The following is a 26,132-nucleotide window of genomic DNA, read 5'->3' as shown; positions in this document are numbered from 1 at the left end:
GCAATGCAGACGACAAAACAATTTTGGGAAATTCTACCTCTATCATGCTGAAAATGGACTATAAACTATAACACCATTATCGGAACATCAAATGGTCTCCAGACCATCTCCATTGGATTTAGGACGATCGAAAACCCCCAGGTACCAATTTTCGAAGCATTTGGACTCTTCTGTAGCAAGTTATGACCAACTTACCAAAATGGGTAGGCCGTACACTATTACGATGCACCCTTAGTGAACCGGTTTCCATTATTGGAAATTGTTCTTCACCATTTCAGGGGGAAAACTTCACATGGATGTACCTTTCTCATCTCTAGTTAGATCGAGACCAAAATTTGGGAGCATGTTCATCTCGTCGACACGGTCGATTTGGTGTGACACATACGATGACACGGCCCAAGCCGAGAGAAATAGAAAAGAAAAATTCACCAAAAAGTTCCCAAAGTAGCAGAAAATTTCCATCAGCACGTCATCTTGATCGAAATGTAGCAGGAAATTACAAAATGTACTCTCTCTCTTAACAAATGCTACCGCGATACTATGAATGAAATTTAGTACCACTTTGTATACATGGTATCATGAATCACTTTATTATCATGTAGGGCCTATTTGGATACATTGACTTCAAAACATGGATTTCTAATATCTTGGATATTATCAAAAGGGAAAAGTTTGTATAAGGTTGCAACCTTAAAATGTAGAATCACAGATGCACCTCAAAAATCTATCGGAAATATTGTTTTAATGTTGAAAAAACCTTCTAATAGATGATCTTGACATTGAGATGTATGAATATGAAAAAAAAAAAATTTTTTGAGTCCCAGAAATAGGGCATCTTGCAACACATTATCCAGACCGTCAATTTTCAAGATTTTCATATATTTATAGATCTACTTGATTTTAATCATTTTTGGAATTTAAAATTTTCTCATTAGGTATGAAAATAGATTTTAAGATAATGTTAAAACAATTTTATAGCAAAATTACATGTTGTGATAAAAATTTAAGGTGCCCCTTTAATGGATTGTTTAAGGTTATGAAAACCGCACCCTTATCAAAATCCATTGTTTGAATTGTATAATAACTGAACACTTGTATTTACTCCATTGGATACCCGCACGTGATTTTTATCTCTCAAAGTTGATAAAAGAAAAACGTGTGTACGATGTGATAAGACACTGAATTCATAGACAAAGCTAATTTCTTTTTGTCCTTTTTTTTAGCCACATATTTCATTTTCCATGAGGTTTCAAAACTTTATAAAGGCATCAGCTACCAGAAAAATAAAATCAAAACTTGAGAGACAGAGAGAAATCTGAGGAAATGGACGGAGTAGTGAGCAAGGAAAGAAAGGAGAGGTGGTCTCTGCGTCACATGACGGCTTTGGTTACTGGCGGTACGAAAGGAATTGGGTCCGTCTCTCTTGAATGCTCTCTCTCTCTCTCTCTCTCTCTCTCTCTATTAGTTCTGCATGCATTTGTAGCTTTTTTTATTCTTAGATCTTCTCGCTTCTTACTGTTGATTTGATTTACATTTTGGTTCTTGATTTGATTCACATTTTGTTTCTTTCTTTGTTCTCGTCTTCATAATCTTTATCAGTGTTTTTAAAACAGGCCGGTCCAAACCGGAACTGGCCGGTTAGATCGATATCGGCAAGGTACCGATTCCGGTTAAGGCCGGTTTTGGGGTACTAGTAAAAATTCGAGGACCTCCAGAAAAAAAATGAGCACCAAAACCGAATGATTCGAGTTCGAACCGGCGGTTTTACTTCAAAATTGGCTGGTTTCTACTAACCGGTCCGATTTTCTGATATAACAGGCGATATATTAGACATAACGGTACTCTATTAAATAACGGCCGTTAATTCACACAGAGGCTGTTATTTTAAACAGAACATGTGATTCACATTTTGCAGCCTTTTTTTATTTGATTTTCTTGCTTTTTTTGGTTTTTTTCGGTGAATTATTGCACTAAGACACCTAAAAGTTTATATAATTAACTGTTTATTAAATCAAAAATCGAAAAAGAATTATTTTTTGGTGGATTAAAATGGCGGATTTCTGAAACTGTGAAATTTCTGCCATTTTGTCAATATGAGCTTCAATAACCCATGAATATCCATGGAAATTGAGGGCTATGATTCATTACTGAATTCTTAAACTTTTTTCTATTTCGGTTTGTCAAAAAAGATGAATTTTGAAGGTTGATTTCAGCTGAAAATATTGCTGCTCGAAGAACTGTGTTCGATGAAAAAAAAATTGATTTTTAATCGATATATTTATCTTTTTTTATTGAATTGATCAGTTAATTTTGATCATCAAGGCTTCATAAATCGAATACAGGTATGTTGATTTATCATTCATTATATTTATTTATATGAATTTGTTTTTGATGCGTTTTTGTTTTGAAAATTGAGTGAAGTGAAATATCCGCCATTTTTTTAAGAATGATCTCAATTGTGAATTGATCTTCATGATATTTGGGGCATTTTAATTGTGATTGAAGTATCTATCATATCCTCTTGTCAATTTGTTCAAAAAATGAAAGATTTGGGGCTGATTTTGACTCTAAAGAATCTGTGTTCTTTGGCTCGATTTTAAGGTTCTTAAAAAAAAAAAAAATTCTTAATAAAATTATGTTTTTTTTTTTTTTTTTATAAAAATATATTATTTGTGATGAATTTGAGAAAAAATAGATTCTTTCTTTTTAATTTTATATATTTTTGGTGAGCTTGTTGGATTGTTTTTAATGTTATATATATATTTTTACAAAAATATGTCTTTTTGTGAAGAATATGAGAAAAACATTTCTTTCTTTTTAATGTTATATATATATATATATATATATATATATATATATATATATATATATATATATATATATATATATATATATATATATATATATATATATATATATATATATATATATATATATATATATATATATATATATATATATATATATTACAAAAATATGTTTTTTTTTTAATATGAGAAAATTTTTTCTTTTTAATGTTATATATTTTTGGTGAGCTTGCTGGATTGTTTTTAATGTTATATATATATTTTTTTTTACAAAAAGATGTTTTTTTTATGAATATGAGAAAAAATTATTTCTTTCTTTTAAATGTTGTATATTTTTGCGGAGCTTGTTGAATTGTTTTTAATGATATATACATATATGTTTGCAAAAATATGTTTTTTGTGATGAATATGAGAAAAATATTTCTTTCTTTTTAATATTATATATTTTTGATGAGCTTCTTGGATTGTTTTTAATGTTATATGTTTTTTACAAATATATATATATATATATATATATATATATATATATATATATATATATATATATATATATATATATATATATATATATATATATATATAAGCTTTTTGGATTGCTTGTAATGTTATATATATTTTTTTATAAAAGTATGTGTTTTTGTTCTACTTCTTCAGTTTGTAAATGTAGAATGAGTTTGTTTTGACTGAATAGTATCAAAACATTTACGTTTCTTGGTTAAGTTTACAATGAATTCTTTGGGCTTTTGATAAGAAATCATAGCACGTGGTAAAGGTACTCCTTTGCTACATTTTATATTTCAAATCATAGCCTTTTGCAGGTTGGGATGAGTACATTCATCATAAATTTTCAGCCACATCTAATTTGGACTTTGGAACAGTTATGACTTCGTTATATAACATTTCATTAGACTAGACTTTATACGTACCGATATATTTATTGCAACACTATTGACTGTTATTGAGTGAGAATCTATGGAATTACTGTAGAAGTCTTGTGAATTTATTTCAACTTGATCCAAATGACTAATATATCACCAGTCTAGAAGATAAAAAGAAAAAAGAAAAATGATTTATATATGGTCTAATCTAAGTTTTTCTATTTCTAAAATATTTTGGGGGTTTTTTACCCATTTTTTTTAAAAAAAATCTTCTTGACCGGTTAGTCTGGTTAACAGCTCCAGTAAGTCTGGTTCCGGTTCGAACCACTCCTAGGCTCATGACCGGTTAACCGTTCCGGTTCGATTTTGCTAACACTGATCTTTATCTACTCTTATTTCTAGAGAGAGATACAGAGAGAGAGAGGGAAGGGGGGGAAGGGAAATGTGACGAGTGGCAAATAACAGAGCGACAGGGTTGTGGTGTTTGTAATCGTCAAATGGGTTATGGGGTTTGAAGAAAAGTCTTTTAAAAGAAGGGAAGATTTCTTAAAACCCCCAAATATGGAATTTCTAGGTACTTTATCCCCGTTTAACTTTTTCCTTTTTAAAATTTAAAATTTTATAATTAGATATAAATATAGATTTTGAGACAATCATAAGAACATTTTACATCAAAGTTATATACCATGATAAAATTTGAAAGTGCCCTTTACCTCTATAGCTACGGATGCATCCGTATGCCAACTACACCCTTTTAAGGAAAAGTTCATATACGGATGCAACCTTATAATGTAGAACTACGGATGCCCCTCAAATATCCATCTGAAAATGTAGTTTTAATGTTGAAAAACCCTTTGATTGATCATCTCGACATCGAGATGTATGACTATAAAAATAAAAATATTTTAAGTCTCGAAAATAGTGCGTTTTACAACATATTATCTGCACTCTCCATGTTCAAGATTTTCATATGTTTATAGATCTACTTGATTTTAGCCATTTTTGAGATTTAAAATTTTATAATTAGATATAAAATAGGTTTTGAGATAATCCTAAGAATATTTACATCAAAATTATATACCATGATAAAATTTGAAAGTGCCCCTTACCTCTGCAGCTATGGATGCATCCGTATGCCAACTACACCTATTTAAAGAAAAAGTTTATATAAGGATGCAACCTTATAATGTAGAACTACGGATGCCCTTCAAAAATCCATCGGAAAATGCAGTTTTAATGTTGAAAAACCCTTTGATTGATCATCTCGACATCGAGATGTATGACTACAAAAATAAAAAGATTTTAAGTCTAAAAAATATTGCGTTTACAACATATTATCTACACTGTCCATTTTAAAGTTTTTCATATGTTTATAGATCTACTTGATTTTAGCCATTTTGGAAATTTAAAATTTTATAATTAGATATAAAAATAGATTTTGAGATAATCCCAAAAACATTTTACATCAAAATTATATACTATGATAAAATTTGAAGGTGCACTGTACCTCTACAACTACGGATGCATCCGTATGCCAATTGCACCCTTTCAAAAATGGCTAAAATCAAGTAGATCTATAAACATATGAAAATCTTGAAAATAGATGGTGTAGATAATATGTTATAAAACACAATATTTCTGAGACTTAAAATCTTTTTATTTTTTATAGTCATACATCTCGATGTCGAGATGATCAATCAAAGGGTTTTCAACATTAAAACTACCTTTTCTGATGGATTTTTGAGGGGCATCCATAGGTTTTTTTTTGACAAAGATTCAAAAGATTTTATTGCTGAGAAGGAGAAGACATTACATCACCTAAAACAACAAAGGAAGATAAAAGCGCCCCACACTTTGCCAAAGAATATGCTAGGGCATTAGCTTCCCTAAAAACATGGACAAATGAAACAGAGATTGTTTCAACTAAGTCCATTATAGCGACAGGCCACGAAGTTCCCATGGAAGGCGTTGTTCCTTTTTACACCATTTAACAATATTCAAAGAGTCCCCTTCAAAGATAGAGGAGCAACCCGGAGATTTTTCTATTAAAATTTTAACCCCACACAGTAAAGCATTCAGCTCGGCATGGTTGGCAGTTCTGACTCCAATCGGTCCAGCAAAGGAAAAATAATGTTGGCAGCAGAATCACACACTACTCCGTCAATACCTACAAAACCTGAATTTCCTAATAAACTACCATCAAAATTTAGTTTTAGACAGTTACTAGGAGGCACTTTCCAAAAGCTTCTCAACCTTGTATTTGGTCTCCCCAACAAGAAAAGGCTGTCAAGATTAGCCATAACATCGACCATGTCAATATTCTTTCCTTCCTTGTGAATAGAAATTGAAATCCAAATGGAGAGTTTGATATTGTTTAATAAAACAGAAAAAGGAAAAGACTCAAAAGCTTGTCTATTCCTCTCTTTCCATACTTCCCATAAGATGACTCCCTTTGCAATCAACCAAATACATTTCTCCATCTTCGGTAAATGAGAAATGGATAGTTGAGAAACAATACCAGCCACTGTAAACCGGAGAACCATATAGACCTCGATTAAGTTGAAAAGCCAATACTGTGAAAGGGCATTGTATAAAGAGGTGGGGACCAGTTTCCTCATCTGCCTTGTATAAAAGGCAAATATTAGGTAAAATGTTCCCCCTTTTGATCAAATTATCAGTAGTGAGGACCTTATTCCAGGCTGCCAACCATAAGACCTGCACTTTATGGGGAACTGGTCATTTTCAAACCTTAGCTAACCAGGGACAAGAGTCTAAGTCCCCCTTAAAAACATTCCAAAAATGATGAAAAAGCCTGAGGGGAAACCATCCGATCCAGGGGCTTTATCTCTAGGGAGTGCAAAAACAGCCTTATGCAACTCCTCCATAGTAATCTCCCTTTTCAACTATAGTTTACTTTCCAAAGAAAGTTTATTGAAGGGAACTCTATTCAACAAAGGTGACACTTTAACCTCTGAAGAGAACGCCTTTTTAAAGTGATTTATAATAGCCACTTCCATAGCATTCTCATTTTCAGAGTCAACCCTTGGAATGGATAGACCAGAGAAGTCATTCTGTCTTCTTCGAGCATTGGCAATAGCATGAAAATACTTAATATTCAAATCACCCTATTTAAGCCATTTAGTTTTAGACTTTTGCCTCCAGTAGATATCTTCCACCCTATGAAGTTCTCCTAATTCATTGCATTTCGTAGTACGATCAATAATAACCTGTTGGGAGATAAACCCATTATATTGAATATAATAATCTATTGCTTGTAAGTCGCCCACAACCCGATCAATTTTAATCTTAACATCAGCTTGATTCTCTTGCTTCCATACAATCAGCTTGTGTTTGATGTTAACCATCTTCTTGTGCATTTAGAAATCCAAAGAGCCTATCACAATAGTGTTCGCCCATGTGGTTCTAATAATGTCTAGAACTTCTTTTTCCTCTAGCGACCCAGCTTTGAACCTAAAAGGCTTAGGACCCCCCTTTACCATACCAGTATTGAGCATTATGGGCCAGTGGTCCGAAGAGAGCTTAGGCAAAGTCCTCACAGTAGCAAGAGGAAAAGAATCCAACCACTCCAAAGAGAGAAGGAATCTGTCTATTTTAGATATAGACAAACTAGGCAAACTATTATTTGACCATGTAAATTTTGTACCCACAATTGGAGGGTCCAAAAGAGAGTTACTTTCAATGAATCTATTGAATAGCCTCATGGAGTTATTAATAGAAATCCCAGACAAACTTTCACACGGCCACCTAAGGAGATTGAAATCCCCCCCAATCACAATAGGAAACCCACAGGAGTTGACAACAAAATTTAACTCACATAAAAAGACTTCTTTCCTAGCCAAAACAGACGGGACATAAACATTCACAAAACCCCATTTGAAATCAGAATTAGGACCACAAAAACCCAAAAATAAAAAATTATCTCTAGAAATAACATCAAAATTCTGAAAATTGTAGGATCCCAAAGGACCCACAATCCTCTAGAAGCATCATTAGCGTCAATCCCCTTAAAACCGACTGCACTTGATCCCCAAATCTCCCTCACCCGTAAAACAATAAGGCTTGGGAGCTTGGTTTCTTGCAGAAACAAGACCACAGGTTTATACTTGACAATCAAAAACCTCATATCTTTCTTTCTACTAGGGTGGTCAAGCCCCCTAACATTCCAAGAAATAAAATTCATTAAAATTCAAGAAGAAGAGATTTAGAGGAAGAACCTAGTCCATTAGGACCATAGTCAGGGTGCGGTTCCTCCCCACAACCAGCCATTGCTTCATCCACATCACTTTGAGAGGATTCAGAGGAAGTATCCAGATTTACCATCACCAGCTCACGAATAATGATTCTTTTGCTACAAGGGGTTGATTTGATGATCCCTCTAGCCTCAAGCCTAGCAGAGGAGTGGGAGCTCCAATCAGCCATTTTCTTCTTCTCTTTGCCCATATCCAAAGCACGAGTCTTTGACTTTGCCGACAACCCATCAGCAATACCATCTCGAGGCCGCGAGACGTCCTTCTCCACCGCATTCTCCTGCTGTGCCACCACGCGCTCCTTGCGTCGTGCTCTGACATCTTCCATAATCACCAAGAGTGGCACCTCATCCAATCCCAAATCACACACCATCTGGCCTAGTAGTGCTGTATCATCGACATCTTCACCTTTATTGTGCACCAGTTCCGCAGTCGGGCCAGTTAACAGCAAAGGTGGTTCATCCTCGTGAACCATGCAAATCGGTAATGGTGACTCAGTCTCAGCCACCACCATCGAACCACCATTGATAACCTCTACCGTTGAAACTTCATCATCAAGCATAGCAGAAGCAACCTGGTTTACCGGCAAATACTCATCAAGCATGGTAATGACTTCCTGATCAATGAGAAGATGATCGAAGCGGGACCTGGACTTCTTTCCCACTCCTTTTGGCATGGCCAAATGGAATAAAAGCGGATACATACTGAGTTTAAGCACAATGAAAGAACCCCAAACACTATGTTTAAAATCCCTCCAAGAAAGCTTCTTCAAGATAACTAGACAAAAGAGAAGAATCAGAGATGAAAAACCACCAATCTTTTGAGTTTGAGCTCTTTCCAAAAGGAGGAGAGAGAAAAGTCTTTTGTCTTGTTTAAGGAAAAGGAAAGGAAGGATACTTGTACCTTAATCCCTTTATCCAAGAAATAAACTTCCAAAAAGGGGAGATGATCAACTGCCACCTTATGGGCCTTTGCCTTACTTTTATCCAGACATGCAATTGGTGGTCCAACAGGTCCACCATGACGGACTAAAGGCGGACCCGAAGAGAGCTCATGGGCTCTTGCTGCCCTAGACCAAAAAACCAAGTTATTCTTATCCATCCCGCTCGGTAAAAAAGAGTTAGAAAAACCCTGCGTCCACTTGGAAATTGTCCTTTAGGGATCCACCGTTTCCTAAAATTTTGGGAAACATATTTTTTGTTTTTGAATTTGAAATTATTGGCATCCTTGAAAAAATTCTAGGAAAGATTCCTGCCATTCTTGTTCCGTTCAACATTTTGGAGAGGAGCAGCGAGACCACCCTCACAAGGCTTATAACCATCCTCGTGATCTTCTGGTTTAGGCTTCTTCTCCACCTTAATTCTCCCCACGTGAAATAGTTTGTAAGGGTGGAGACCATCATCATTGGAGATAATAATTTCAAAAATGGCACCATCAATACATAAGAACACGGACCCTGGAATATTCATACCAGTACATAAGCCAATCTTTACCCAAACAAAATGACATATAGGGCTAAGGAAGGAATCCCAATCTATATCCAGTTAGACCCACATCGACCTGCAATTCTTTTCAAGATGGAAAGGTTCCAAGCCGATAAAGGTATCCCCCACATTTTGATCAAAAAATGATCCATGCGTCTGGCAGAAGCATGGTCAGAGGCCTTACATAGGTCCAACGACAAAAGACTCCCTCGAACCTTGCAAAATCTATTAGAAAGAGCCTTTGACACTTCCTCCCTTGATCTCAATTTAAAAACCACTTTGTTGGAACCAATTATTTTAATATCAGGACAGTAAGACAAGTTCCATCCTCTTTGAGCCCACTCAGCAAGACCAAAGAAATCCTTCATAGGAGGTGAGAAGGAACCTGATATGTAAAACTCCGTTTTATTTTCGCGAAGATCCACCTCCTTACGATCAACCACAACCATAGATGAAACGAGCTCTGTAGCCTCCGCTATCTCTCCATCTTCAGTAGCAATCCTTTCCACAACCTTCCTCCAGTCCATCTCTCCTTTTGAGGGGGCCTTTTCATTACCAGCGAGAGCTACATGTTATCAGTACCAGATCCCCTATCTCTCCATCTTCAGTAGCATTCATTTCACCTCTCGAGGGGCATTTGTAGTTCTACATTATAAAGTTGCATCTTTATATAAACTTGTTCTTTAAAGGGTGCAGTTGGCAAACGGATGCATACGTAGCTGTAGAGGTAAGGTGCACCTTCAAATTTTATCATGGTATATAATTTTGATGTAAAATGTCCTTACGAATTATGCCGCAAGATACAATTCATATGTCAAGGTTTAGTAGGAAATCATATTCAGAATAGGGTGAAGGAGATATTTTTCTTATATTTTACCATGGGCAAGGCCCACGCCAGCCCAGCCCGAGCCCGAGCCCCGTAAAATTTTGCCTCACCCAAAAACCCTATTGAAAAGAACGGTCCGAAGCCAAAGAGATCTATTGGCATTAATAAGCCTTTTTTTACGTGACTATTCAAATTTTAATGTTTATAGAGAGAGAGTAGGTCATTAGAAAGTAAAGAAAATTGTGTTTCTAGATAGAGAATGGGATTTTAGATATAAAAAGAAATTGGGCTTCTAGAGAGAGAAATAGATATTGTGTTTCCAAAGAGAGAATCACTATTTAGATAGAAAAATATTGGATCTCTAAAGAGAGAATAGGATTCAGAGAGAGAGATTGGGTTTTTAGAGAGAGAGATTGGGTTTCTTGAGAGAGATTGGGTTTTTAGAGAGGGCAAGAGTTATTGGGTTTCTAAAGAGGGAGAATGGATTTTTAGAGAGAGAGTGAGAATATTGGGTTTAAAGAAAGAAAAAAATAATGGGTTTCTAGAGAGAGATAGGATTTCTAGAGATTGAGAGAATGAAGTTTTAGAAATAGAAAGAAAGATTGGGTTTATAGAGAAAAATATATATTGGGAGAGAATGGATTTTTAGAGAGAAGGAAAGATTGGGATTTTGGAGAGAGAAAGAGAGATTAGGTTTTTATAGAGAGAAAAAGATATTTGATTTCTAGAGAGATTGAGTTTTCAGAGAAAAAGAAAGATTGGTATTTTGGAGAGAGAAAAAAAGCGATTAGGTTTTTATAGAGAGAGAATGGATTTTTAGAGAGAGCAAGAGATATTCTAGAGAGAAAGAAATTGGGTTTTAGAGAAAGAGAGAATGGGTTTTTAGAGAGAGAGAGCTTGAGTTTCTAGAGAGAGAATGAATTTTAGAGAGAGAAAAGTGATTGGATTTAGAGAGAGAGCGAGTTTTAGAGATAGAAAAAGAGATTGGGTTTTTAGAGAGAGAAAGTGAGATTAGGTTTTTAAAGAGAGAGAATAAATTTTTAAAGAGAAAGAGAGATTGAGTTTTTAGAGAGAGAATGGGCTTTTAGAGAGCAAAAGAAAGTGTGGGTTTCTAGAGAGAGAATGGGTTCTAAATTTTCTAAAAAATATCTTAGCATCTATTTATTTATTTTAAATTTTTAGCTTACTACAAAAAAAAAAAAGTTTGAAGAGTGAAGATTTAAAAGGAAAAGGAAAAAAAAAAAATTATATTTTAAATGGCCAGGGCAGGCTTTTTTGGTCCGGGTCAGAGTATTCGGGCTTACCAGGCCAATCCAGCCTGGAAGCAAGTTTTCGAGGTCTTTTTTTGGGCCATTTCGGGCCGTCCCAGCCCAAAGCCCAGGGGCAGACCCAATAAGGGCCTAAAATCCCGGTCCGGCCGTCGCAACCCTACTTGTGGCGCATTTGATGTTCTCCTTAGGGAAATTTAGATCACTTAAGGTGTGAGGTTTACAATAATGAGCCTGCTTATAGTGTAACTTTTCGAATAAAACGTCTTCAACCTAATTCTCCTCAATGACATTCTATTGCAATTTCCTCTAGGGTACAATAATTTTAATTTCCTTTTTCTTCTCTAGCTTTTTATGTATTTTATTTATTTATTTTGTTGATTTACTTAGCGACACAAGGAGTAATTTTTAAAGTCTTTTTATATATTCACTTAAATTCTTTTATAATAAATTTTCATGAATAAATTAAATGGATAGTCAGGATTAAGTCTTGCTTAGGACTTTTTTTGTATAAGAAATGTACTTAAACATAGTGAAGCATGTACTTTATTAAAGATCAAAGGCAGCTAGAACTCCTTTCTTTTTTATCTCTAATTTTTTAATTCTTATCTGATTTTAGATCTTCTCTATCTTCTTCTTTGCTAAACCCTAGCTCCGAGCTATACCACTTTAAACTTCAATCCTTTTGATATTTTGCCATTGTTTTGAAATTGTTCTTCTTTCCCTCTCTCTTTCATATGTGTATGTGTATTCTAGAAAACTTGTCGTATTATGCAATCATACTCATATCAAAGAAATCCCCTTTTAATGGGAAAGATAAACAACATGTTCTTTTTTAAGCCTTATTCATTTCGGCGATGTTTTGGAAATAATAAAGCTGACAAAATTATTTGCACCAAAATGGGCCTTAACTGAGTCAAATTACCAATAACCTAGCTTGTGAGTGGGCAAAAGACCATATCCGGAGCAATAGCATATCGCCTTATCTTATAGCAACGCCACTTGTGAAAGACATATGTACTTTTCATCAATTGAGCTGGGGTCGTGGTGGTAGTACACCACACCCTAGTCACCATGTTGTGGTTTCCACTGTCTGTTGATATGTCTTGCATTCTAAGCAATATACGTGATATCTCTAGGTTTTCGTATTTAGTGGGACCTTGATTCTACAATTTTAGGAAACAACTATATTTGAACAGAGTAATGACACTACGAGACCCTCCCACACCTATATAAGTAGGATCCCAATAGATCATTAAATTTTGATACAGATCTCTAAAAAAGTTATCATATGTGTGTGGGACTTGGGTGAATATGTTTATTGATAATTTTTCTAGAGATATGTATTAAATTTTAAAAGCGATCATTTGGGGTTCTACTCACATGGGTGTGAGAGGATCTCATAGTATCATTACTCATTTGATATCTCTAATTTATAGAGAGATAGCGGCATCACGTGACCTCTATTTCAATTTTTTATTTTTGGGTAATTTCTATTATTTAGGATGATTATCTTTTTGGGTTAGTTGTAGTTATGTTAGGATGGACAAAAGAGCCCACACTAGATAAAGATAAACTTATGTATCCAAAAGTTATGAGAAAATATATAGCCTCACATGCCATTCTGTATGGATTGCTTTTCCTCTACACATTGGGTAATTTATAGAGAGAAAATATCCTGAAAAAAATAGAGGAAAATTAGAGGGTTTTTGCAGAGCGAGAAAACTATAGAGAAAAAAACTTTATAGGAGACTGAGCATCTAGTTCTCTTAAGTAATTTGTTTTGTAAATTTATTTTTTTGATTTAGTAAAAAATATTGATCGTCTTCATTCATAGATTAGCCACATCTGTGACGAACCATATAAATCTTAATGTTTCATTACCCACAGTTCATCACAAATAGGATTTTAGAGTCAATGGTTGCACGAACTCCTATGCGGAGGATAGGGGAGGCTGAAGAGGTTGCATCCCTTGCTGCATTTCTTTGCATGCCGGCTGCATCATATATCACAGGTCAAGTCATTTGTGTTGATGGTCGAATGACGGTAAATGGTTGGTATCCATGAGGTTGAGAATTTGTTCTACTACTACTGTCTCTCTCTCTCTGTGAAATGATTTAGGTGCCAGAGGACAACTGAAATTAGAAGTTGCAGCTCTTTTAATGTTTCATAAAGCAAACTATGATCCAAACTAAACCGTTTGAACAAGTTTTTGTTTTTGTAGTAGGGTTACGAGTGTTTATGTCTGTTTCCAAATAATTGAGGGAGCAAAATGGACCCTATGATGAGTAGCTGAAGTGGAGCAAACACTTCCTAAAACTATTCAGTAATGGACCGGGTCGAAATTACTTTTGCTTTCGAAGTAGCTTTATGTGTGTTGGTCCAATTATATATGCCTATAGATTTTGCTCTATGAAATGATTTTAATGATTTTAATGATTTTAAGTTTGAGTTTTCTTATTTTACATTAAAGAGGAATTTCTTGATCATAATAAAAATGAAAACAGATTAATGTAGAATTAGGAAGCCGTGTTCGAAGAGAGAAGATTAGACATAATTTTCTGCCAATTACAGGGCCTCATACCTCTATGAAGTGATTTTAATGATTTTAAGTTTGAGTTTTCTTATTTTACTTTGAAGAGGAAGTTCTTGACCATAATAAAATGAAACCAGATTTAATGTAGATTAATGTAGAATTAGGAAGCCGCGTACGAAGAGGGAAGATTAGACATAATTTTCTGCCAATTACTGGGCCCCATACCCTTAATAGTCAAAGGCTAAAAAACAAAAAACAAAAAGCAAGAAGATAAACATCCTATGATACATGCCGATGCTACATAAATCCTTACCATCACTGGCCAAAACGAATGCTGAGATGTCATTCCTCCATTAAAGTTAAGAAATAATTTGCTGAACTCTCAGTTGGTTAACATAAACTGTTAAAGATGCTTATAGTATAGTTTGTTTTTGTTTTACTTGGTAGTTCAGCTGTTAAAATCAAACTTCAGATGTAATCAATGGTGATTGAGCAAGCAACTCATATCATCTTCATCATTATAGTTTTTTTTCAATTATTTGGGGTCGGTTACATGAGTCTTGATCCACCAGCCTGTTTTATTAAATGCTATACCCTCAATGAGATTTTAAGTCGCCATATATTTTCGGACGAACAAACAACTTATATACTCCACTCAAAATCACTAAGACATTCTGCATAGGAATCCCTTAGTAAGCATGCACTCATATTTATGAGGTAAAACCACCTTTTCTTGTATCAGGTGAGTAGATAGGATTCATCTTTTTAATCCTTAAATTAATGGGCGTTAAGACATAGGAAATAACAGAGTTTTAAAGGATCGGATCTTGCCTACTATAAATATGTGATTGCAACAAAGTACAAAGGAAAGAGTTTTACAAGCTTATACTAAATATGTAAGGTGTACTTCAAAAATCCAATAGAAAAGAGTGTTTAAAAGTTAGAAAACCTTCCAATTGATCATTCTTAAAATAGAATTTCAAGTTTTAAAAATATTGCATTTTATAATAAGTTATCTGGACTACTTATTTTCAAGATTTGCAAGTATTTATAGATCTAACCGATCTGTACTCTTCTTAGAATTTTAAATTTCATAATTAGGGTTGAACATAGATCAAATCATCATAAGATTTCTGACATCAGAACTGCATCTTCCGCAAAATTCGGTAGTTGGCCTTCTTGTATAGTATACGGTGGGTACCTTATACAGACCTCACATACAAATCACCTATTTTGATAAGTAAAAAGTTTATAGAAGGTTGCAGCCTTAAAATGTAGAAAAACATATGCACCTCAAAAATTTATCAAAAATGTTGTTTTAATTTTGAAAAACCCTCTAATTGGTCATCTCAAAATCGAGATGTATGAATATGAAAATAAAACGTTTTTAAATCCCAAAAATAATGCATATTGCAACATTATCTAGACCGTCTATTTTCAAGATTTTCATATATTTTATAGATCTATTTGATTTTAACTATTTTTGAAATTTAAAATTTTCTAATTAGATATGAAAATAGATTTTAAGATAATCATACAGAAAAATTACATATTATGATAAATTTTGGAGGTGCGCCTTAATTGGATTGTTTAAGATTACAACCTTATAGAAACTGCACCCTTTTGATAAACATTGGATAGCAGTTATGTATTGGTAAGAGCCTGTATATTGCCTATCTAAATTTTGATAAGACCAGGAGATATAAACCACGTTATATTTGATTTTCATAACAATACCTGCTATAATACTTTACTGAATAAAAAATGATGCCGATTATAAATGTGATAAAGTCCTTTACGTATTAAAATTCTCTATTTCTATTGGTAAATAATTATGAAAATTTTAAAACAACTAAAACTAAATTTTTATTGTTTTCCTTCCGTTTTAAAGACCCAAGTATCAACTACTACTATAATTATTGGTTAGGCTTCTCTCCTACAAATTTATATCCGTTATTATGAATTTTGCTTAAAATCGAAATAGGCATCTAAGTTCTATGCTGAGTATCAGGGAAGTTTGAATCTTGAATGTTGAGCTGCAACGAAATAGGAATAGAAATAAATCACCGTCCCGGTTCGGTTTTTATGCGGCCAAGCCTGCATATGTAGAAATGCTAGCTGACAATAATATATATTTTAAATATAATTTTATCTTAATTTTTATAGAGTATATAATCTTTAACATGGAGATCATGAATATAAAGTAATAATAATAACAATTGAAAACCAGAAATTATAACTATATTAAGAAAACATTTGGACTTTTGGACCATTAGTTACCATTGTTTTTAGATGGACCACCTATTTGCATCCATCTTTAAGATGGATGCTTTATACCTCTAGACTGCATAATGTAGAAATGCAGTCCAACCCACATGAAATTTTTTTTTATAAATCACATATACCTATATTATAGCCAGACTTACTATAAAATATCTATGCTTTTCATATATACTTATTGCATTATGCGTTTTCTAACCTTATGAAGAGATTATATGCTGTTGCGAAAAGCAATTTGTACGTTTGCCTCGTGAGGAACTGGGAGTACTGTAGTACACTAAACTTTGGGAATGTGACCTACTCGACAAAAGAAAAAGAAAAAAAAAAAGGGAAAAAGAATATAGGATGAAGATGAAGTTTCATTATACACCCTTCAAGGTTGTGCAAATCCTGTTTACGTGTTCAGGAAATTGAAGATTATTATTTTTCCCAACATGCTTGTTCCGTGATTCTAAAGTGGATCCCAAAATTCCAGTTGCAAAAATTCCTCATAGAGTAAATTTAAAATTTTGTCTAGCAAGAACATGGAATACATGCACCAATGCTTAAAAGTGATTACTCCCTAGGGTAAATAATTATATTAGTGATTTAAAAACCAGCAATTCGAGTGCGGATTTGCCCAATTCGCTAGAATCAGGACCCTTGACTTGAACCTGCCGGTTTGATGTACCAAAAATTCCAGTTTCTTATAAAACGCAACCGATTGTTTATGTCCCGACCAAGTTGACCAACGTTAGCAAATTCGGCCTATCTAACTCGAAACCTATTGGGCAAATCGGAACCGTGCATTGGACTTTCCAGTTTTTGCTGGTTTGATTGGGTAAAAAAAAAATAAAAAATAATATATATATATATATATATATATATATATATATATATATATATATAAAATGTGATTTGTTATAATGTTTTTGGGTTTTTTTAGGGAAATGACTTTGTGAGATCCTACCACACCTATGTGTGTAGGACCCCAAATGATCACCATTAAATCTATCTAAAAAAGTCATGTCCCATACCCATGTGATAACTTTTTTAGAGATTTGTGCCAAATTTGATTGTAATCATTTGAGGTCCTACACACATGGGTGTGATAGGGTCTCATAGAATCATTACTCTTTTTTTTATTTTTTATTATCATTTTGACAAAGATTGGAAAGTATTTTGGCTATGAATACTTATTTTTACATTTTCCCATATTTTTAGAAAATTTTATAAATACTCCTGAGCACAAATGGATTTTTTAAAATCAAATTTTTCCTCTAATTTTTAACTTCATTTGGATGTGTTTTGTTTAATCATGCTTTAAATATACTTTTTTATATATTTTGGATTTTTTAATTTTTTAATATTTTTTTGACCGGTCTACCCAATTAGGTAAGTTAAACCGGCTGGTTTACCGGTTACTTGAAATCGGCCATTGACCAGTTTCTGAGGCCGAATCTATTTTTCGGGCACTGTAGTTGACCATGATTCACCAAATCTAACCCTATTATTTTTCTTCCCTTTTCTTCTGCTTAAACAAAAAAAAAAAAAAAATTATTTTCATTTCCATATGACTCAAGGTATCTTTTAGGGGCCCAAAGAAAACAACTTAACCTTGTTTGCTTTTAGGGCCCAAAGAAAACAATTTAACCTTGTTTTATATATATATATATATATATATATATATATATAATGCAACCTTCATAAAGCATGTTATGGCCATTTGTTTGATCTAAATTTTGAAATATACACTCTTTTCATTCTAATGAACAATCACAAAAAAGAAAAATTTGAAAACACAACTTATAAAGTAATTTTTAATCTCAATTAACATAGGTGTTCATTTTGGTGAGATGCTTAGATCTAGGACTTAGAAGGATTTTTTCATTTCCAATTTTTTTGGATGGATTTATTATCATTAGATGAACAATGTTAAAAATTGAAAAAATGATTTTGAGTTTATAAAGGCTAAGATCTTGAAATTCACCAAATGAATGGTCTAGATTCATTTTTGGAGGGGACTCATTTTGACCATATCTAGGGTTCAAATCCTAATATTTTTTTTTTTTTTGGGATTGATTATTGAGATGAAAAGAGTGTGTGTACAAAATTTTGGATCATACAAATACCACAAACATGGGTTTCTAGAAGTGTCGTTGCATTATAATATGATATGTATATATATATATATATATATATATATATATATATATATATATATATATATATATATATGAAGATACTACAAAATGCCTATAGATGAAAATGAATAGTGATTTCGCCTACCATCATCACCGTCCAAAGTTCATCGGACGGGCACGATTATCCGGCAGTATTTTATTTTTCTTTTTTTTTTTTACTAATCTGAATGACCTGAAATTTGAAGCGTGTATTCATAAAAAATAGGTGAATCCACGAAAAATATCAAAAACATATTTTACATGAAAAATTAACCAAAATACCCCTTAAATATTTTAGCGATATTTTGGTCAATTATATTTACGAATTATTATTTTTATATTTTTATTAAGTGCGCCTCATTAAGATCTGCACACGCTCCAAATTTCAGATCATTCCAATTTATAAAAAATAAATGAAAAATAAAACACTATCAGATAATCATTATCGTGATATGAACTTTGGACAGTGATGACGGTAGGCGAAATCACTGTTCATTTTCTTCTATAAGATGCTAGGGTGCTCATGGGCACAGCGAACAGTGTAAGCCTAACGGCCCGCCGATCTGATGGTTAGGACCAATGGTTTAAAAACCGGATCGGTGACCCGGATCGGGCTTTTCAAAAACCGATCCGGATCGGAGAATCGGCGATCCTGATCGGCGAATCGGCGATCCTGATCGGCGAATCGGCGATCCGGATCGGAATCGGGTGAATCGGTCAGAATAAAGCTTCAAAAAAATCCGAAAAAATTATTAAAATTCATTATAAATATTGGTTTTTAGGAATTCAATAAAAAATGAGGGTACTCCATTAAGAATTTTCATGTTTTTGAATGAATATGCGAATATTGATATGTTCTTTCCCTGCATGAACCGCCATTCAGCATTTAATTTACAGTATTTCGTGCTCATCCCTACACTGTTGCTGTTGGGACTTGATATGTGAATAATATGGCTGGGATAGGGTGACCTCAGAATCATCATCTCTCTCGTTTTCTCTTTGAATAATATGGATTAAAAAAAAAAAAAAAACAAATTTTCAAAAAAATCGATCATGGATTAAAAAAAAAATCACAAATTTTCAAAAAATTCTATCATGGATTACAAAAAAAAATTCGATCATGGATTAAACAAAAAAAATCACAAATTTTCAAAAAATTCAATCATGGATTACATAAAATTCGATCATGGATTACATAAAATTCGATCATGGATTACAAAAAAAAACAAACAAAAAAAACAAAAAATTCAATCGTGGATTACAAAAAAAGAAAAAAATAGTTCGATCATGGATTACAAAAAATTCAATCATGGATTACAAAAAACTCTATCATGGGTTACAAAAAAAGCAAAAAACAAAAAATTCAATCATGGATTAAAAAAAAACAAACAAACATTTCGATCATGGATTACAAAAAAAAAACAAACATTTCGATCATATATTACAAAACATTCGATCATGGATTACAAAAAATTCTATCATGGGTTACAAAAAAAAAAAAAAAAAACAAAAAAATTGATCATGGATTACAAGAAAAGAAAACAAACATTTCGATCATGGATTACAAAAAATTCTATTATGGGTTACAAAAAACCAAAAAATTCGATCATGGATTACCCAAAAAAAAAAAAAAAAAAAAAAAATTCCGTACGGAATCGCCGATTCACTGTTCGGACTCGCCGATTCCGTATAGTGAATCGGCGATTCACTGTACAGAATCGTCCGGTTCTCTCTAGAACCGGACGATTTCCGATTTTTGGGCGATCCGGTTCCTTTTTTACTATTTCCGAGTCGAACCGGGCGAGTCCGGTTCGACTCGACGTTTTTTAAAACGCTGGTTAGGACTATATATCGGTAATATAATTTTAATATTTTTTATATAAATCCAAAAAGCATTAAATTTAGAGTATAAATTCTTCTTATCAAGGCGCACTTAATAAAAATATTTTAAAAATAATTCACATAAAATAAATTGATCAAAATACCCCCGTAACTTTTCAAAGGTATTTTTGTCAATTTAATTTATGCTAATTATTTTTTGATATTTTTATTAGATTCGACTATTATTGAAGACTAGACGCTACAAATTTCAAGTAATTTGGATTTGTAGAAAAACAAATTAAAATTCAATTACGAAAATACAATTGTGATCATTGGATCGGTCTAGATTCAATTTGGTTGTTTGAACTTACACTGTTCCATGAGCCTACGGGCTGACATGAGCTTTTTCCTATATATATATATATATATATATATATATATATATATATATAAGATGCCAGAGTGAACCCACTAGCTCACATAATAGTGTAAGCCTAATGGTCCAGATTGAATCTGAGCCGATCTGACAAGCGAGAGTATTTGAATTTTAATTTTTTTTCTATAAATCCAAATTATTTGAAATTTTAGGTGAACATTCTTCTCATCAAGCCGCACCTAATAAAAATATAAAACAAGTAATTCGCCAAATTAAAAATGATCAAAATACCCTGGAAAATTTATAGAGGTATTTTGGTCATTTGTTTTCATGTAAAATATTTTTTGAATATTCACCTATTTTTTATCAACACACATATAAAATTTCAAATAATTTGAATTTGTATAAAAAAAATTAAAATTCAAACACTATCAGACATCCGTGATTGTTAGATCGGCTTAGATTCAATATGGATCATTGGGCTCATTTTTTCTTGTGAGTCCATTGGCTCACAGAAGCATTTTCCTATATATATATATATATATATATATATATATATATATATAATCATATAATCTAAACTTCACAACCCTTCAAATTACAAAGGTTCAAGATATAGAGAGTTATGAATGGTGGATTTATTAATTTTGTAGTCTATTTTTTAAAAAAAGTTACTTTTGTGGGGCAATTTTGTAAATATTACTATAAGACAAATGGTACTTTTGTTATCTTCAAAAGGGGTAAAGTTGAAATTTTAACTAAAAGATAATGACACTCTACAAATAAAGTTCCAGGACACTAGCTTCCAAAATGTCAATATACTTTTGTGAAAATTTTAAATTTGCCTTCGCTTGATAGTAAAGTTACCCATTTAAATAATATTTTAATAAAAATAATAATGATTGTTTTAATAAATACATCCATCACAACCCCTTCTAACTTGAACCTTTGTATTTTGAGGGGGTGTTAACTCTAGACAAACCCTATATATATATATATATATATATATATATATATATATATATAGAAGATGCTACAAAAACGCCTATGGGAAAAAATGAACAATGATTTCGCTTACCATCATCACCATCCAAACTTCATCGCACGGTCACAGTTGTTTAGTAGTGTTTCAATTTTCATTTTGTTTCTACGAATCGCAATAATCCGAAATTTGGAGCGTGTATACATCTTAGTGAGTCACACCTAATAAAAATGTAAAAAAAATCAATCAAAAAATATAAATTGACCAAAATACCCCCATAATTCGAAATCACTATTAATTTTCGAATTTAGGTGTTGATAAGAGTTTTTCGATAATAATTGTTTGAAAAACTCTTACCAAAAAATTCAAACACTATTAAAAATCCGTGATCGTCTGATCAGCCCATATTCAATTTGGGTTATGGACGTTTACTGTAATTATGCGCACCTGGGCGCACAACATCTTTTCCCTATATGGGAGTCATTGTTGTATGCCTATACACCCATATTGGACATCCGTGATCGTCAGATCGGTCCATATTCAATATGGGCCGTGGACGTTTATTGTAGTTGTAGGCATCTGGGTGCACAACATATAACTGGGGCTCCTATCCATGTAGGAATGGAGTCCGAGGCCTCTTTCTGGGTCATGTAGGAATGGAGTCCGAGACCTCTTTCTGGGTCATCAGAGGTACAATAGTGGACCATGAGAACTCACTGGGGTGATTGCGATCTAAATTGTTGGATGGTAGAGACAAATCGGAATCATCAATAAGTCCGTGTCTTGTTACGTTTGTTCCAGTCCCTCTATTACATTGAGTACCCCTCTTACCTCTACCTAGCCAAGATCCTTCCGATTGTAACATATTTTCTCATCTTAATATGGCTTCTTTATTATTATTATTTTTCTTTGGGTTTTTGTCTTAGGTGCAATAAATCAAATTACAAAAAATCTAGCTTATGAGTGGGCAAAGGACAATATTCGGACCGACAGTGTGGCCCCTTGGTACATAAAGACACCAATGGTGAATGATGTGAGAGCTTTTCTTGGCTGATACTTGTAGGGCATGTAATAGTAGTAGCAAGTGAGGCTATTTATGATTTTTTTTTTTTTTATCTGATTTTCTTGTGCAGTTCATACAAATGGAGGGGAACACAGAAGGGATAATTGCAAGAACCTCAATGCGCCGCGGCATGGGGGATCCTGAGGAAGTATCTTCTTTAGTTGTATGTCTTTGCCTTCTGGCTGCGTCATGTATCACTGCCAAGGGTTACCCTCTCTCACACACACTCATGATGCAGGCTACTTTATTGATGGTTGAATAAAGTGTTACCCTCTCACACACACACATGATGCAGGCTACTTTATTGATGGTTGAATAAAGTGTTTTAAAACTTTGAATCCGTTGTTGGATTGACCCTCTACTATAGCAACCCAGATTGGCCAATTCTCTAGATGAAAATTAAATATTAAAAAATGAAAAAACATTAAAAAATTAAGTTAGGCACCCGGTCCTCTAACCCTGATTGCTGATTATATTGACATAACTGCCCTGCTCTCGGGAAAAGTCCGATCAAACTGATGCCCATTCCATTGAGGAACTAGGCTAGTGCCCTACTGAACCTGATCTGGATCTTTGATGGACCCTGATGGAATCCGTAAGACAATGAACTCTACTTGTGCTGGCCATGTTATTTTTGTTGATGCTTGATTTCAATAAATATGAAATTCCATCTACTTCGTTGGTTGCCGTCTTAACATCAGATGAACCGCAAGCGTTTTTAGTACTAGAATGTACATGGCTTAATTGTTTTTTTTTTTTTAATGTTTGCATCAGCGTTTTAAAAAAGGCCGAGTCGAACCGGACTCGCCCGGTTCGACTCGGAAATCGTGAAAGGGGACCGGATCGCCTAAAAAATCGGAAATCGTCCCGTTCTCTCTAGAACCGGACGATTCTGTACAGTGAATCGCCGATCCACTGTACGGAATCGGCGAGTCTGAACAGTGAATCGGCGAGTCCGTAAGGATTTTTTTTTTTTTTTTTTTTTTTTGTTGTTGTTGTAATCCATGATAGATTTTTTTGTAATACTTGATCGATTTTTTTGTTTTTTTTTTTTTTTTGGTAACCCATGATAGAATTTTTTGTAATCCATGATCGAATGTTTTGTAATACATGATCGAAATGTTTGTTTTTTTTTTGTAATCCATGATCGAAATGTTTGTTTTTTTTTTTGTAATCCATGATTGAATTTTTTGTTTTTTGCTTTTTTTGTAACCCATGATAGAGTTTTTTGTAATCCATGATTGAATTTTTTGTAATCCATGATCGAACTGTTTTTTTCTTTTTTTGTAATCCACGATTGAATTTTTTGTTTTTTTTTGTTTGTTTTTTGTTGTTTGTTTTTTTTTGTAATCCATGATCGAATTTTATGTAATCCATGATCGAATTTTATGTAATCCATGATTGAATTTTTTGAAAATTTGTGATTTTTTTTTTTTAATCCATGATCGAATTTTTTTTTGTAATCCATGATAGAATTTTTTGAAAATTTGTGATTTTTTTTTTAATCCATGATCGATTTTTTTGAAAATTTGTTATTTTGTTTTTCAATCCATATTATTCAAAGAGAAAATGAGAGAGATGATGATTCTGAGGCCACCCTATCCCAGCCATATTATTCACATATCGAGTCCCAACAGCAACAGTGTAGGGATGAGCACGAAATACTGTAAATTAAATGCTGAATGGCTGTTCATGCAGGGAAAGAACATATCAATATTCGCATATTCATTCAAAAACATGAAAATTCTTAATGGAGTACCCTCATTTTTTATTGAATTCCTAAAAAACAATATTTATAATGAATTTTAATAATTTTTTCGAATTTTTTTAAGCTTTATTCTGACCGATTTACCCGATTCCCGATCCGGATTGCAGATTCACTGATCCGGATCGATTTTTTGGAAGCCCGATCCAGGTCACCGATCCGTTTTTTAAACCATTGGTTTGCATAGAGCTTAATTGTTGTGTTCCTGAAGTATTAAGTTAGAATTGGGTATCAACATTCAGCATACAATTCCATTTCATAAAAGCGTACGGGGCTAATAATATCATGTCACCCAAACTAAGTGGTTATATGTACTTTTATGATCAACTTTATCGAAGATACATTCCTTATCTTTGCTTTTCATAATTTGAACATCAAATAAACTCAGTTGTGGAATTGAAGAGGACATAATTGAGTCATACTCGTGATGTAGCTCGATTAAAATTTGGAGTTTAACATGAAAGGTAACATAATTGGTTGAAAGGTTCATGCTTGTTTGCTAATTGTGAAACGAAGCGTCTTACAACTTGTATTTGTTTTTTGAATTCGTGTTCACTTTTTTTTATGAAAATATATATAATAAAACTATTTACTTTTGATACAATGAGGTCAAAATCATCATTGACCATTAAATTTAAAATCCAATAGTTGAGAAGGTGTTATTGTTTTGGCACAAGTTCAAAACAATATTTTATCAAATGTTGTGACACTTTTTTAACTTTTAATTGTGACCTTATACAAAAAAAACAATGGTATGGGTGCATACAATCCCTTTTCTTATTGATAGGACACAGGAATCGCAAAATCAAACTTGATAGAAGGATAAGAAATTAGAATGCGATCCTCACAGCATTATAGTGCATATATATGGTACGTGCCTAAATTCTCATCCGGCAGAGAAACCTTGCAGATCTATTTTCCACCCATGACTGTAAAATCCAAATCCTCAGAGATGGTTGAAGTCTGCGACCCTTGTGATATGCTGCCCTACTCTTGAACCTTTAAGATGGGAACCATAAAATTTGAAGCTAAGACACTGGTTCAAACTTCCATACAAAGCTTGTGGGTCCATGTGTGGGATTAGATATACCATTTTAAGACTCACCATGTGGATAATGCTGTGACAAAGAACGCATATACTATGTTCTTGTGAGAGCATATTTAAAGAAAGACTTATGTGATCTTTTGCTGGAAAAATACAATTTTTTGTTTTTAATAATAATAATCACCCCTTATAATTTTGGCAAAAAGATCAGTTACAGATGCTCTTATTACAAACAATAGAAATTCAGAAAAAATAAATTTCAACTATTTGATGCCATTCATACAAACCTAATACTGTGCTTGAGAATATAAAATAAAAGAACTTAACAAATAAAAAGAAAATATGTTAGAGATTACGTCAATCGGGCTTTTTACACTCCACACCGAGTCACCAAATCCAATGGCACGGGATATGTGGTCTAGCTTCAATCTCGAACCGGGATAGCTGATTTCGGCCAAACTAGATAATCACCCCTTAAAAACTCTACTAAAACTTTAACCCCAAAAATTAACTTAGATCTAGAGAGGAGAGAGAGTACCACCTAAAATTTGAAGAGAGAGGTTATGGGAGA

At 33.2% G+C, this 26,132-nt stretch overlaps 1 long non-coding RNA gene across 3 annotated transcripts; it reads left to right on the top strand.

Moving 5' to 3' along the window:
* Positions 1 to 1,199: 1,199 nt before the first annotated feature.
* LOC148780732 (uncharacterized) lies at positions 1,200 to 23,090 on the top strand. Of its 3 annotated transcripts, XR_016060462.1 has the most exons (3): positions 1,211 to 1,412; positions 13,422 to 13,584; positions 22,822 to 23,090. It is a non-coding gene; the product is annotated as an uncharacterized LOC148780732 (long non-coding RNA). The 3 variants fall into 3 exon arrangements; XR_016060463.1 differs by lacking the exon at positions 13,422 to 13,584 and having other exon boundaries at positions 1,200 to 1,412; XR_016060461.1 differs by lacking the exon at positions 22,822 to 23,090 and having other exon boundaries at positions 1,200 to 1,412; positions 13,422 to 13,884.
* The last annotated feature ends 3,042 nt before the right edge of the window (positions 23,091 to 26,132 follow it).

The sequence above is a fragment of the Amborella trichopoda genome, chromosome 8 (genome assembly GCF_054954075.1).
Source record: "Amborella trichopoda isolate Santa Cruz 75 chromosome 8, AtrichopodaSantaCruz75HAP2 v2.0, whole genome shotgun sequence".
NCBI classification, from domain to species: domain Eukaryota; kingdom Viridiplantae; phylum Streptophyta; class Magnoliopsida; order Amborellales; family Amborellaceae; genus Amborella; species Amborella trichopoda.
The sequence above is the reverse complement of the archived record's forward strand: the minus strand, read 5'-3'. Positions and strand labels throughout refer to the sequence as shown.